The sequence below is a fragment of the Dendrobates tinctorius genome, unplaced genomic scaffold, assembly GCF_039654945.1.
Source record: "Dendrobates tinctorius isolate UK_male_01 unplaced genomic scaffold, ASM3965494v1 ptg000016l, whole genome shotgun sequence".
Taxonomy (NCBI): Eukaryota; Metazoa; Chordata; class Amphibia; order Anura; family Dendrobatidae; genus Dendrobates; species Dendrobates tinctorius.
Window position 1 is genome coordinate 41,076,974 of NW_027361684.1, and position 14,616 is coordinate 41,091,589.

Here is a 14,616-nt window from a genome sequence, read left to right on the forward strand (position 1 = left end):
CATCAGGAGGTCATTGTTTGACCTCTGGGTGTCATGACAACCATCAGCTCCCTATGATTTCATCATGGGGTTGAGAGAGGGCGCCCCTCCCTCTCACAACCTTCCAAATACCATGATCGACATCAATCATGGAATCTGGAGGGTTAATCAGCCAGGGGTGGTGCAGGCATTTGCCCTGGCAGTTACCGCAGGAGCTCAGCTGTCAGATGAGCAGAGCTCCGGCAGTAATCATGTAGAGAATTTCTGATATTTCAGCTCCTCCCACATGATTATGCTGTGATCGGTCAGTCTGCATCTCCGCCAAGTCAGCGATTGCTGTCAACACGGAACTGTCACTGTGATTTCACACAGTTCCATGTCAGACATCGCAGGTCATGATGCGGGAACCGATACCTGCTCATGATGTGCTATGTCCGTCGTTCTTTGTAAAGGGGTTAATATTGAGAAAAATTAATTTCAGTCTGTTGCTTCAACCCTTCACAACAGTCACAGTCGCTCATGTGGCCCTTCGGCAAAATTAATTGCCCTCCCCAGCCCTATACATATCACGTGGTTGGCTTATTTTCACATATTAGAAGTTAAAGGGAATCTGTCACCTACTTTTGGCGGGCTATTAAAACAAGGTAGGCCCGGTCCGATGGGCAGTGTTCCCGATCTTTGCCGCCTCCCCATCCTTGGCCGCTATCCATAGTTTTTTGAGGAATAGCAGTAGGTGTCCACCATTTTTCGCGCGTGCGCTAACCATTCTTGGCTCGTGTACGCGCAGTATGCTTTGCCCAACTGTGGGCAAAGCCGAAAAGCCTGACTGCGCATGCACCGGTTACTAACTAAGCCCTGGAAGTATTTTGCTGTGTTCCGGGCTGGACCGACCTCGTTTTAATAGCCCACCAAAAGTAGGTGACAGATTCCCTTTAAATGAATCAGCATGGAGCCTGAAAATGTCCATCAGTTTAGGAGATTTTGTATTTGGCAAATAGCCACACAGTTACATAGTTAATATGCATAATTGGCACAAAGTTAGAAAAGATAAAGCATGAGTAAGGTGCAACAGGTAAAAAACAAAACAAATCATCCTCCATTCACATAAACCAATCTGCGGATATAGGAGATATTGATATTTAAATGAAAAAAGGTCAGCGGATTTTCTTAGAATGGAGCTGCTAATGTGTATGGCCAAATATTCCCTGTGGAGCACTGTGCTTGGCTTTTTTTGGCTGCTCCATAGAGAATGGATGGAGCAGAAGTCAGGCATGTGTACTAACAACAGATTGCTGATCTGTCACAGTGATCTGTGATGTGACAGATCAGCGATCAGTCACAGGACAGTGATGTCCCACCTGGGACTATGTAATAAAGCAAAAAAAAAAATTAAAAAAAAGTGTAAAAATAATTTAAAAAAAATCGCCAAATAAATTATTAAAAAAAAAAAAAAATATTCCCCAATAAATTCATTTTTTGAAAATAAAAAAAACCCAAAACAATAAAAGTACACATATTAGGTATCGCCGCGTCCATAACGACTCGCCCTATAAAACTGTCCCATTAGTTAACCCCTTTAGCGAACCCCTTAAAAAATAAAAATAAATAAGCAAAAAATAATGATTTATTATCATACTGCCAAACAAAAAGTGTAATAACGCGCGATCAAAAAGACGCATATAAATATCCATGGTACCGCTGAAAACGTCATCTTGTCCCGCAAAAAACGAGCTGCCACACAGCATCATCAGCGAAAAAATAAAAAAGTTATAGCTCGCAGAATAAAGCGATGCAAAAATAATTATTTTTTATATAAAATAGTTTTAATTGCATAAAACCGACAAAACATAAAAAAACGACCTAAATGAGGTATCGCTGTAACCGAACTGACCCGAAGAATAAAACCGCTTTATCAATTTTACCGTACGCGGAACGGTGTAAACGCACTCCCCCAAAAGAAATTCATGAAACGCTGGTTTTTGTTCATTCTGCGTCCCAAAAATCGGAATAAAAAGCGATCAAAAAATGTCACGTGCCCGAAAATGGTACCAATAAAAACGTCAACTCGTCCCGCAAAAAATAAGACCTCACATGACTCGGTGGGTCAAAATACGGAAAAATTATAGCTCTCAATATGTGGTGATGCAAAAACTATTTTTACAATAAAAAGCGTCTTTTAGCGTGCGACAGCTGCCAAATATAAAAACCGCCATAAATAGTAAATCAAACCCCCCCCGTTATCACCCCCTTAGTTAGGGAAAAATAATAAATTAAAAAAAGTATTTATTTCCATTTTTCCATTAGGGTTAGGGCTAGGGTTAGGGCTTGGGTTAGGGCTGAGATTAGGGTTAGGGGTGTGTTGGGGTTCGGGTTGGAGTTAGAATTGGGGGTTTCCATTGTTTGGGCACATCAGGGGCTCTCCAAATGCAACATTGCGTCTGATCTTAATTCCAGCCAATTCTGAGTTGAAAAAGTCATATGGTGCTCCTTCCCTTCCAAGCTCTGCCATGCGCCCAAACAGTGTTTTACCCCCACATGTAGGGTATCAGCCTACTCAGGACAAATTGCAAAACAATTTTTGGGGTCCAATTTCTCCTGTTACCCTTAGGAAAATAAAAAATTGGGGGCAAAAATATCATTTTTGTGGAAAAAAATGATTTTTTTATTTTCACGTCCGAGCGTTATAAACTTCTGTGAAGCACTTGGGGGTTCAAAGTGCTCACCACACATCTAGATAAGTTCCGTGGGGGGGTCTAGTGTCCAAAATGGGGTCACTTGTCGGGAGTTTCAATAGTTTAGGTACATCAGAGGCTCTCCAAACGCACATGACACCCGCAGACCATTCCATCAAAGTCTGCATTCCAAAATGGCACTGCTTCCCTTCCGAGCCCCGACGTGTGTCCATACAGTAGTTTTCTCCCACATATGGGGTGTCAGCGTACTCAGGCCAAATTGGACAACAACTTTTGGGGGTCCAATTTCTCCTGTTACCCTTGGGAAAATGAAAAAATTGGGGACTAATTGATCATGTTTGTGGAAAAAATACGATTTTTTTATTTTCATGCCCGGGCATTATAAACTTCGTTGAAGCCCTTGGGGGTTCAAAGTGCTCACCACACATCTAGATAAGTTCCTTAGGGGTTCTCGTTTCCAAAATGGGGTCATTTGTGGGTGTTTCCACTGTTTTGGTACATTAGGGGCTCTCCAAAGGCAACATGACACCCGTAGACCATTCCATCAAAGTCTGCATTCCAAAACGTCACTACTTCCCTTCCGAGCCCTGACGTGTGTCCATACAGTAGTTTTCTCCCACATATGGGGTGTCAGCTTACTCAGAACAAATTGGACAACAACTTTTGGGGTTCAATTTCTCCTGTTACCCTTGGGAAAATAAAAAAATTGGGGAATAATTGATCATGTTTGTGGAAAAAGTACGATTTTTTTATTTTCATGCCCTGGCATTATAAACTTCTGTGAAGCACTGGGGCGTTCAAAGTGCTCACCACACATCTAGATAAGTTCCTTGGGGGGTCTAGTTTCCAAAATGGTGTCATTTGTGGGGGGTTTCCACTGTTTAGGTACATCAGGGGTTTTCCAATCGCGACATGGTGTCCGATCTCAATTCCAGCCAAAAACGTCAAATGGCACTGCTTCCCTTCCGAGCTCTGCCATGCGCCCAAATAGTGGTTTACCCCCACATATGGGGTATCAGCGTACTCAGGACAAATTGCACAATAACTTTTAGGGTGCTGTTACCCTTGGAAAAATAAGAATTGAGGGTGAAAAGATCATTTTTGTGGAAAAAATATGATTTTTTAATTGTACGGCTTTATGTTATAAACTTCTGTGAAGCCCTTGGGGGTTCAAAGTTCTCACCACACATCTAGATAAGTTCCTTAGGGGGTCTAGTTTCCAAAATGTTGTCATTTGTGGGGGGTTTCCACTGTTTTGGTACATCAGGGGTTTTCCAATCGCGACATGATGTCCGATCTCCTTTCCAGCCAAAAACGTCAAATGGCGCTGCTTCCCTTCCGAGCTCTGCCATGCGCCCAAATAGTGGTTTACCCCCACATGTGGGGTATCAGCGTACTCAGGACAAATTGCACAATAACTTTTAGGGTCCTGTTACCCTTGGGAAAATAAAAATTGGGGTGAAAAGATCATTTTTGTGGAAAAAATATGATTTTTTAATTGTACCGCTGTACGTTATAAACTTCTGTAAAGCCCTTGTGGGTTCAAAGTTCTCACCACATATCTAGATAAGTTCCTTGGGGGGTCTAGTTTCCAAAATGGGGTCACTTGTAGGGGGTTTCCACTGTTTAGGTACATCAGGGACTCTCCAAACGTGACATGGCGTCCGATCTGAATTCCAGCCAATTTTGCATTGAAAAAGTCAAACGGCGCTCCTTCCATTCTGAGCTCTGCCATGCGCCGAAACAGTCGTTCCCCCCCACAAATCAGGTATCAGCGTACTCAGGACAAATTGCACAATAACTTTTGCAGTCCAATTTCTCCTGTTACCCTTGGTAAAATAAAAAAAATTGAACCTGAAGTATTTTTTTTGTGAAAAAAAGTTAGATGTTCATTTTTTTTAAATATTCAAAAAAATTCCTGTGATGCACCTAAAGGGTTAATAAACTTCTTGAATGTGGTTTTGAGCACCTTAAGGGGTGCAGTTTTTAGAATGGTGTCACTTTTGGGTATTTTCTATCATATAGACCCCTCAAAGTGGCTTCAAATGTGATGTGGTCCTAAAAATAAAATGGTGTTGTAAAAATGAGAAATCGCTGGTCAACTTTTAACCCTTATAACTTCCTAACAAAAAAACATTTTGGTTCCAAAATTGTGCTGATGTAAAGTAAACATGTGGGAAATGTTAGTTATCAAGTTTTTTGTGTGCTGTATCTCTGTGATTTAAGGGCATAAAAATTCAAAGTTGGAAAATTGCGAAATTTTCAAAATTTTTGCCAAATTTCCATTTTTTTCACAAATAAGCGCAAGTTATTTGAATGAAACTTTACCACTAACATGAAGTACAATATGTCACGAGAAAACAATGTCAGAATCACCGGGATTCATAGAAGTGTTCCAGAGTTATGACCTCATAAAGGTACAGTGGTCAGAATTGTAAAAATTGGCCCGGTCATGAACGTGCAAACCACCCTTGGGGGTGAAGGGGTTAAAGGGAATCTGTCACCCCTTTTTTGAGATATCATATAATGATATCACTCAATTGTGTGTCACGTAAGGATTCTCTTAGTAGTTTTGCTTCCCCCTGTTCCCGCACCTTTCATGCATAAATACCTTTTTTATATCAGTTCAGATGTATGTAAACTGCTGCTGTCCGGTCCGCCGGATGGGGCTTATTCACCTGCTCCCCCTCCCTGTCTTGCTCTATGCATTTCTTCTTGTGTAGAGCAAGGCAGGGAGGGGGGGGCAGTTGAATAAGCCCCTCCCAGCGGACCGGACCATGGCAGTTTACATACATCTGAACCAATATAAAAAAGGTATTTATGCATGAAAGGTGCGGGGTCAGGGGGAAGCAAAAGTACTAAGAGAATCCTTATATGACACACAATGGAGTGATATCATTATATGATATCTCAAAAAAGGGGTGACAGATTCCCTTTAATGCTGGTGGATCCATCTGGCTGCAGTCGTTATCTCAATGCTCTGCCATTTTGGTTTCCATATCCACTCGAAGTGTTCTTGGCCGACAGAATGGAGTAAGAATAGTGTATATGCAGGAAGAACCAGTGTTGTGAGGGTTGTACAGGCTGCAGTCAGAGCCATCACTGAAGAAATCAGTGCATGAAAGACAAAAAAGGAGATCATTCTTAAAAAGGATTAGAAATGTTCATTTTTCCCATAAACAGCTGTATATTGATCTGGCAACTAGGACAATGATGGCTCATGGGGGCGTGGCTTGCAGGGGAGCAGAGCGGTCGTGTTTCTCGGAGCTCCTGCTTTTCCCTATTTTAAGCTAACTGAAGATTACTATTTCTTGGAAGAACTGGGCCACGGACTTGAAAGAACATGTCTACTAGGAGAAGTAAGAAGAGCAGCTCCGGTGAGGAGGGACCATGTGACGGGTCCAAGAAGCTTGGGCAACTTGTCGGGCCCAAGCCTCCATCATGCTGGGAGCGGACAACGCAGATCTTTACTTAATTCGGCAGCGGCCTCTTCACAGCGGGGGCCTGGTGGTGGAGGATCCCCTTCGGCGGTGAGGACATCGGCCGACAATGCAGAGAGGAGTCCGGGGTCCAAGAAGTTCTCAGACATGGGGTCTTCAAAGCAGCAGGCGAGCAGCGGGAAATCCCCCTCCACAGTGATCCAGACATCGGTGGGCAGAATGGAGGAGAAGAGATGGAAGACCTGTGCAGCCTCAGACGTCGGGAGACTACAGGAAGCGGGTCCTTTTCAGCAGCGGTCCGCCGGCGGGGATCTCCCTCTCACTGTGGCCCCGACATCAGGAAGCCAAATTAAGCAACTTTTTAAAGATATATTATTAAAATTATCAAAGAGAGTGAAGAAAAATCCAACAGTATTTCCAACATTCCCCTTCAAAATGTGAAATCTATGCTTGAAAATTCGAAAATTTTGTGTTCCAAAGAAGTTTTTGATCTTCGTGAGGTCTCGAATTCTTTAAACAACATTTAGAAAGATATTGCCTCTTTTAGAAGCTGTTTGACCAACTATGAAGACGTAAAGAGGAAAAACAACGTAAAAATTAGAGGTATCCCGCAGTCAATCAATTCATCACGACTAAAAGAATATATCTCCTCAATGGTGCGTCACCTAATACCTGGAACTGAGGAAAAAAACCCCATTGAAAAAGTATATAGAATCCAAAGACCTTCTTCCTTGCCGTCTAATTTATCTAGCGATGTCATCGTCTCGTTTTACCCTACATGGGTGAGAAACTCTCTTCTTAGAATCTCTACTGAATCTATCTTCCTATCTTCACCATATAAGAATTTAATTTTTTTTAAAGACTTATCCAAGATTACCATATCAAAACGTAGGTCTTTTCGACAAATAACGGTGGAACTTCGCCGTGCTGGTATACAATACAATTGGTCCCAATCGTCCACACTACTTCTGAAATACGCCTCCAAGATAATTCATATTCAAACTCCAGAGGAGGGTAGCGACTTTATTAGAAAGGCCGGATTGGTCCCATATGTATCTTCTTCCAACGCTCTCCATCCATCTGCGCAGGATCTTCGTCTCCATCATACATGAACTCTATAGACTGCCAGGGGTTCTCGTTAAATTGGTCTGTCGGAACTGGTCTCTCATCATTTGGATTACAATTAATATTTATCTTAATAATAGTGACTTTAATGGTCTGTGGTTCATGTTCTACCAGAATAATTTGAGAAAGAAGCCGAACTTTCCTCTGTTTTGGTCTATGGGTACCGGGGTACTCGGGCCAATTATGACAAGTCTACATATAGATCATTTTGAGGCATCTTTGTACTTTATAAGCATTTTGGTATATCAGTGGTTTTATTTATAGGAATATTAATAACTTTTTTTTTTACAGGTGAATGTTATGAATGAGTCACCGTAGGAGGCAAGAACAAAAATGCTAGTTAAGTCCAGAAAACGAGAGAGGTTGGCAGCTATCGGATTGCAGACCCCTGATCCTATCACAACAACTAACAGTAGCCGTGGGGGGTTCCTACGATGCCCTAGACCCCTCGATCACAGCCGGAGAATTAAATAGGCCTAAAGAAAGAAAGGGGAAATCTAAACTGCCCCAGAGCAGACCCCAAAGCAATAGGCAGCCCCCAACATATAATGACGGTGAAGCAAGATGAAAACACTAACACAGACAGAAAGATAGACTGAGCAAAGATGGGGCCCAAAACTACCTAGATAGGAAAGGACAGGAAGGCTGCTGTCTGCAATCCGTGAAAAACCCTATGAAAATAAGAGCCAACAGACTGACAGTGAAAAAGGCCCTGAAGACGCTAGGCTTCAAAAAAGCTATGTCAGTACTCAGGAATATTCTGAAGACAGAGCAACCGGCAAAAGGAGATTCAGCTCATCCCAGCAGGGAATGGCAGAATCCAGAAAAGCAAGGAAAACAAACACAAAACATAAATGCAAACAGGCAAAGCAGAAACTTAGCTTTAGGGAAGCAGGAATCAGACTGGTGTCCTAGAAGTCCACAGAGAAATCACCCGCAGGGCAGAAGGGCGTCGGCAGCCTTATATCCAGTCAGTGACTCCACTCAGCCAGTCATCCTCATTAGACTCAGGTGCCTGATAATCAGGCTCATTACCTTCCTTTACCAGAATAGGGAGTTCCCCAGACCTCAGTGACGAAGGGGAAAATGAACTCACAACCGTACCTCCTCCTTGAGGAGGGGTCACCGAACCCTCAACCACGCCACCAGGGCGATCAGGGTGAGCCCGATGAAAGGCACGCACTAATCTTTTGGCATGAATATCAGAGGCAGAGACCCAGGAATTATCCTCCTGACCATAACCCTTCCACTTAACCAAATACTGGAGTCTCCTTCTAGCCAGACGGGAATCCAGTATTTTCTCTACCTCATATTCCATGTTACCTTCAACCAATACAGGGTCTGGAGGTGCCACCCCAGGAACAACTGGTTCAACAAACCTCTTCAACAAGGACTTATGGAACACATTATGGATTTTAAATGTGACAGGAAGAGCCAAACGAAAAGAGACCGGATTAATAATCTCCAAAATCTTGTAAGGTCCAATAAATCTAGGCTTAAACTTAGGAGAAGCCACCTTCATAGCAATATTTTTTGAAGATAACCACACCATATCACCAATCTTAAACTGGGGACCAATGGTCCTATGTCGATTGGAAAACCGCTGGGCCTTTTCCTGGGAGAGAGATAACTTATCCACCACTTGGTCCCAGATCTGGTGCATTCTCTCCACCACAGTGTCAACACCTGGGCAGGCAGAAGGCTCCACCTGCCCTGAAGAAAATCGAGGATGAAACCCAAAGTTACAAAAAAAAGGTGACATCAAAGTGGCAGAACTAGCTCTATTATTTAAAGCAAATTCGGCCAAGGGCAAAAATGAAACCCAATCATCCTGATCAGCGGAAATAAAACATCTCAAATACGACTCCAAGGTCTGGTTTGTTCTCTCTGTCTGCCCATTGGTCTGAGGGTGAAAAGCAGAGGAGAAGGACAACTGAATTCCCAGCTTGGAACAGAAAGTCCTCCAAAATCTAGACACAAACTGAACTCCTCTGTCAGATACAATGTTCTCAGGAATCCCGTGCAAGCGAACCACCTTTTGCAAAAACAGGGGCACCAACTCAGAGGAAGATGGCAACTTAGGGAGTGGTACAAGATGAACCATCTTAGAGAACCTATCACAAATCACCCAAATAACAGTCATTCTTTGAGAGACCGGCATATCAGAGATGAAATCCATTGAAATATGGGTCCATGGCCTCCTGGGGACCGGCAAAGGCATCAACAACCCACTAGAGCGAGAACAAGATTTAGACCGGGAGCAAGTCCCACAGGACTGCATAAAATTCCTGACATCATGAGACAAGGTGGGCCACCAAAAAGAGCGACTCACCAGATCTCTAGTACCAAAAATACCTGGGATGACCAGCCAATGCAGAGCAATGAACTTCAGACATCACTCTCTTCTTCCACTGGTCAGGAACATACAACTTTCCACTGGGACAACGCTCAGGTTTGTCCTCCTGGAACTCTTGCAGAGCAAGTCTCAAATCGGGCGAGATGGCAGAAAGAACTACCCCTTCGCCTAAGATGGTAGCAGGCTTGGTCACCACAGGAGAATCAGCAAAGAAACTCCTAGAGAGGGCGTCTGCCTTGACATTCTTAGTTCCAGGAAGAAAAGAGACCACAAAATCAAAACGTGTAAAAAACAAGGCCCACCTAGCCTGTCTAGGGTTCAAGCGTTTAGCCGACTCTAGGTAAATCAAATTCTTGTGGTCAGTGAGGACCACAATTTGATATTTAACTCCCTCCAACCAATGTCTCCACTCCTCAAATGCCCATTTCATGGCCAACAGTTCCCGATTCCCCACATCATAGTTACGTTCAGATGGAGAGAACTTTCGGGAAAAGAAAGCACAGGGATTCATTTTAGATGTTACAGGATCCTTTTGGGACAAAACAGCTCCTGCACCAATCTCAGAAGCATCCACCTCTACCTAGAACGGGAGTGAGACATCCGGTTGCCGCAAAACCGGGGCGGAGGTAAATCTTCGCTTCAGCTCCTGAAAAGAAGCAACAGCCTCCGGAGACCAATTCAACACATCAGCACCCTTCTTAGTCAGATCAGTCAATGGCTTGGCAATACTAGAAAATTTTGCTATAAATTTCCGATAAAAATTAGCAAACCCCAAAAACTTCTGGAGGGCCTTCAAAGAAGTGGGCTGAACCCAATCATAAATGGCTTGTACCTTGGCCGGGTCCATTTCAATAGTTGACGGAGACAAAATAAATCCCAAAAATGAAATCCTCTGTACTCCAAAAAGGCATTTCGATCCTTTGACATACAGGGAATTCTCCCTCAAGATCCGGAACACAGTCCGAATATGTTCCACATGAGAATCCCAATCCTTGGAGAAGATCAAAATATCATCCAGATAGATAATCAAAAATTTATCGACAAAGTCTCGGAAAATATCGTTCATGAAGCACTGGAAGACAGAAGGGGCATTAGTGAGCCCAAAAGGCATCACCAGGTACTCAAAATGTCCCTCCGGAGTATTAAACGCCATCTTCCATTCATCCCCCTGCTTAATGCGGATAAGATTATACGCCCCCCTGAGGTCAAGCTTGGTAAACCAGCAAGCACCTCTAACTCTAGAGAATAGATCTGAAATCAGGGGTAACGGATACTGATATTTAATAGTAATTTTATTGAGGGCACGATAATCAATACAAGGCCTTAAAGAACCATCCTTTTTGGCCACAAAAAAAACCCCAGCACCTAAGGGTGAAGAGGATGGTCTAATATGACCCTTCTCCAACGCCTCCTTAATATAGGACCGCATAGCCTCGTGCTCGGGTACAGATAAATTGAAGAGCCGACCCTTGGGAAATTTACACCCCGGGCTTAGTTCAATTGCACAGTCATAACTCCTATGAGGAGGCAAGGACGCAGACTCATTCTCACTAAATACATCATAAAAGTCCGCCAAATAGTCAGGAACATCATGCGACTGAGGAGAGGTGGAAAAAACCGGAGCCTCACTAAAGGCACACCGACAACCCCAACTCACCACAGACACAGACTTCCAATCCAAAACTGGATTATGAATTTGCAACCAGGGAAACCCCAGAACAACGGCATCAAGCAGACCATGCAACACCAAAAATCTGCAATTTTCTTGATGGTCTGGGGCGACCCGCATAACCACCTGGGTCCAAAACTGAGGTTTATTTTTAGCCAAAGGAGTAGCATCAATCCCCCTCAAAGGGATATAGGCGTCTGCAGAGGTGTCATCGGAAATCCACAACGTTTAGCAAAATCCAAGTCCATTACGTTTAGCGCTGCTCCCGAATCCACAAAAGCCTTGGCGGAAAATGTGGACAGGGAGCAGATCAGAGTAATTGCCAGAAGAAACTTAGGTTGAACACCACCAACAGAAAACGTGTGTGCAAAGCGTTTCTCTCGTTTAGGACAAACAGAAATAATATGCGAGGCATCTCTACAGAAAAAACACAGCTTATTACGCCTTCTGAACTCCTGACGTTGCGCCTTAGACAAAACTCTATCACATTGCATAGGTTCAGACGTCAGTTCAACCGGTGGCAACACCTCTCGTGCAATCCTGCGTTCACGTAAATGCCGATCAACCTGAATGGCTAATGACATAGAATCGTCCAGACCAGAGGGAACAGGAAATCCCACCATAGTATCTTTTACGGCTTCTGACAAACCCTTCCGAAAGAGAGCAGCCAAGGCATTATCATTCCAGGTAGTAAGGACCGCCCACTTTCGGAACTTTTGACAGTACAACTCTGCAGAATCTCGACCCTGGTTAAATGCCAACAAGGTCTTTTCAGCCTGATCAATAGCATTAGGTTCGTCATACAACAACCCCAAAGCTTGAAAGAATGCGTTCACATTAGTCAGAATAGGATCATCTGGTTTCAAAGAAAACGCCCAATCCTAGGGATCGCCACGCAGCAAAGAGATGACAATTTTAACCTGCTGCGCGGAGCTCCCTGACGAGTTAGGCTTCAAGGCAAAAAATAATTTACAATTATTTTTGAAACTCAAAAATTTAGATCGATCCCCAAAAAATACATCAGGTGTAGGGATCTTTGGTTCAACAGCATGCGAACGAGCAAGGTAGGCGGAAATTCCCAGCACTTCCGCAGCGAGCTGCTCCACACGATCAGACAATTGCTTTATCTCCATTGAGAGAGAAAAAAATTCCCCCTACGGCCTCAGAGATATAGAGGAAAGAATATACACACTCTTTTTTTTTTTTTTTTTTAAACACAATTCTTTCCTGCTATTGAGTACCCTAGGATCTGCGGTATGGCGGGTGATTCTGTTATGATTGAGTCACCGTAGGAGGCAAGAACAAAAATGCTAGCTAAGTCCAGAAAACCTGAGAGGTTGGCAGCTATCGGATTGCAGACCCCTGATCCTATCACAACAAGTAACAGTAGCCGTGGGGGGTTCCTACGATGCCCTAGACCCCTCGATCACAGCCGGAGAATTAAATAGGCCTAAAGAAAGAAAGGGGAAATCTAAACTGCCCCAGAGCAGACCCCAAAGCAATAGGCAGCCCCCAACATATAATGACAGTGAAGCAAGATGAAAACACTAACACAGACAGAAAGATAGACTGAGCAAAGACGGGGCCCAAAACTACCTAGATAGGAAAGGACAGGAAGGCTGCTGTCTGCAATCCGTGAAAAACCCTATGAAAATAAGAGCCAACAGACTGACAGTGAAAAAGGCCCTGAAGACGCTAGGCTTCAAAAAAGCTATGTCAGTACTCAGGAATATTCTGAAGACAGAGCAACCGGCAAAAGGAGATTCAGCTCATCCCAGCAGGGAATGGCAGAATCCAGAAAAGCAAGGAAAACAAACACAAAACATAAATGCAAACAGGCAAAGCAGAAACTTAGCTTTAGGGAAGCAGGAATCAGACTGGTGTCCTAGAAGTCCACAGAGAAATCACCCGCAGGGCAGAAGGGCGTCGGCAGCCTTATATCCAGTCAGTGACTCCACTCAGCCAGTCATCCTCATTAGACTCAGGTGCCTGATAATCAGGCTCATTACCTTCCTTTACCAGAATAGGGAGTTCCCCAGACCTCAGTGATGAAGGGGAAAATGAACTCACAACAGGTGAATGTATGCTTGTCCTATTACTATTAGGGGTTTATTCAACCCCTAAAAACATCTAAAGGCACAATACTGTTAGTTATTGTCATGTCTCTTCTTTATGGGGTTTGTTCAATCCCAATCATAATGAAGAGACACGACACTATTAGATATAGTTAGATTTGTATCTCAACTTTTTCTTTATATATAATATTACTGTTATATTTACCCTTCCCTCCCCTCCTTCTGTTTTGCCCCTTGTACGTCTTAATAAAGCAACTTAAAACCCATTCCGAATCCCTTATCCTTCCTTTCCCTTTGTCATACGTATAATTGTAACCTCTACACTTAAACATTATTGCAAAATATTACTGTTATTTTTGAAATTTCAATAAAGTTATTTGAAAATGATGGCTCATATCATTCACTAGGATGAGGTGCAACACCAGGAACAGTCCCCAGCCAGTCGTGTTAATATTTTACCAAGTTGTATATTTAGGGGTTTCATTAATGTTAGGCGGGCAGGAGCCTAGTGTTTGGTTTACACCACATGTTGGTCACATATAAGGGGATATATTTACTTGATAAAAAAATATACAACATATCAAAAGTAAATAATAAAAAAAAATGCAGAAGAATCAAAAAAGACACATTGATATGAACCTACTGAGAATTACTTCTGAATATTTTCCATTGTTCAGTAGAACACATGGAGAAATGGCCAAGGTCTCTAAGGCCACGTTCACACCAGTGGTTGGTCAGTATTTTACCTCAGTATTTGCAAGCCAAAACCAGGAGAGGAACAAATAGAAACATGTATTTATCACCCACTCCTGGTTTTGGCTTAGAAATACTGTGTGAACGTGGCCTTACGGTTTGCAGATCTGAGTGCATCTATTTGACAAGTCTTTAGATCACACTTCTTGCATGCTTGCTTCAGTGTAAAGTATTCATGAGTGTAAGGTCTATGGATCTTAAAGGGTTATTTCCAAGTGGTGGATGTACACGCATGCCAACACTACACTTATTGTCTATGGGCCTAGATAGCCAAATACAGCACCCCTGTCCCAGAGAGCAGGCATTTCAGAGCTCAGGTCTCAGGATCAGTGGGGGTCCCATTGATCAGACCACCAGCAGGTTATCACCTATTCTCTGAATAAACGCAAACCTACAATGTGGAGAAATCAAATGTTAAAAAGTCGTAGTGATCACAAGCAGATTCATACTTAGATAGGTCTTAAAGATAGAGTGGTTGGCTGATCACCATCTCCGCCAACCATTGGCTTAGGATATATTTAGTTCT

The 14,616-nt window shown here is 43.1% G+C and overlaps 1 protein-coding gene across 1 annotated transcript in view; it reads left to right on the forward strand.

Annotated features, from left to right (window-relative positions):
• Positions 1–14,616, forward strand: part of LOC141080480 (uncharacterized) — a 150,350-nt gene that overhangs the window by 66,664 nt on the left and 69,070 nt on the right. The gene's annotated exons all lie outside the window — the stretch shown is intronic.